This window comes from Dama dama, chromosome 20 (genome assembly GCF_033118175.1).
Source record: "Dama dama isolate Ldn47 chromosome 20, ASM3311817v1, whole genome shotgun sequence".
NCBI classification, from domain to species: domain Eukaryota; kingdom Metazoa; phylum Chordata; class Mammalia; order Artiodactyla; family Cervidae; genus Dama; species Dama dama.
The window spans coordinates 49,297,717-49,299,108 of record NC_083700.1 but is presented as its reverse complement, the minus strand read 5'-3'; positions in this window follow the sequence as shown (position 1 = coordinate 49,299,108).

The window sequence follows — 1,392 nt, the reverse complement described above, 5'->3', positions numbered from 1 at the left end:
TCAAAGCTGTATATTGTCACCCTGCTTATTTAACTTATATGCAGAGTACATCATGAGAAATGCTGGACTGGATGAAACACAAGCTGGAATCAAGATTGCTGGGAGAAAAATCAATAACCTCAGATACGCTGATGATAACCACCCTTATGGCAGAAAGTGAAGAGGAACTAAAGAGCCTCTTGATGAAAGTGAAAGAGGAGAGTGAAAAAGCTGGCTTAAAACTCAAAATTCAAAAAAAGAAGATCATGGCATACCATCACTTCATGGCAAATAGATGGGGTAACAATGGAAACAGTGACAGACTTTATTTTCTTGGGCACCAAAATCACTGCAGATGGTGACTACAGCCATGAAATTAAGACAGTTACTCCTTGAAAGAAAAGCTATAACCCACCTAGACAGCATATTAAAAAGCAGAGACATTACTTTGCTGACAAAGGTCCATCTAGTCAAAGCTATGGCTTTTCCAGTAGTCATGTATGGATGTGACAGTCAGACTATAAAGAAAGCTGAGGGCCGAAGAATTAATGCTTTTGAACTGTGGTGTTGGAGAAGACACGAGAGTCCCTTGGACTGCAAGGAGATCCAACCAGTCCATCCTAAAGGAGATCAGTCCTGAACATTCATTGGAAGGGCCAATGTTGAAGCTGAAACTCCAATACTTTGGCCACCTGATGTGAAGAACTGACTCATTGGAAAAGACCCTGATGCTGGGAAAGATTGAAGGTGAGAGGAGAAGGGGATGACAGAGGATGAGATGTTTGGATGGCATCACTGACTCAGTGCACATGAGTTTGAGCAGGCTTCAGGAGTTGGTGATGGACAGGGAGGCCTGGTGTGCTGCAGTCCATGGGGTCACAAAGTGTTGGACACGACTGAGCAACTGATCTGAACTGAAGGGAAGAGAGCAACAGCTAGAACTGGGGTCTGGATCCTGCCTTCAAGCTCTGTCTTGTTGTGTTTTTATTTGCTCATATATATTGGTAATATTTAGTTTGAACAAAGTGCTCCTCAGTCAAAACATGTTTGAAAATCCCTGGCATAGATTAATTTAAAATCCTTTTCCTCCTTCTATTATCCAGACTTCCTCATTTGCTAATAAGAGAAAGACCATCCTGGTCTTCTGAAAAGGATTATTACTGGCCAGGTAGATTTCTCCCTTTGTAGTTTTCTTAAAATTGCAAACTAGCCATAAGTCCAGCTGGTTCTCTGAACTGACTTGATTTGTACAATCCTGACTTATTTGTATGTTTATTGTCTTTCCAACCTTTGTTCTCAGTTCATGCTGAGATTTGCCAGTTGACTATAAAACACAACTCTGCGGTGAAGTCACCCTGGAGATTAACTTTCTGCTCTAAGAGATCAGAGGCAGGCCCAAACTTGCTTTCCTGT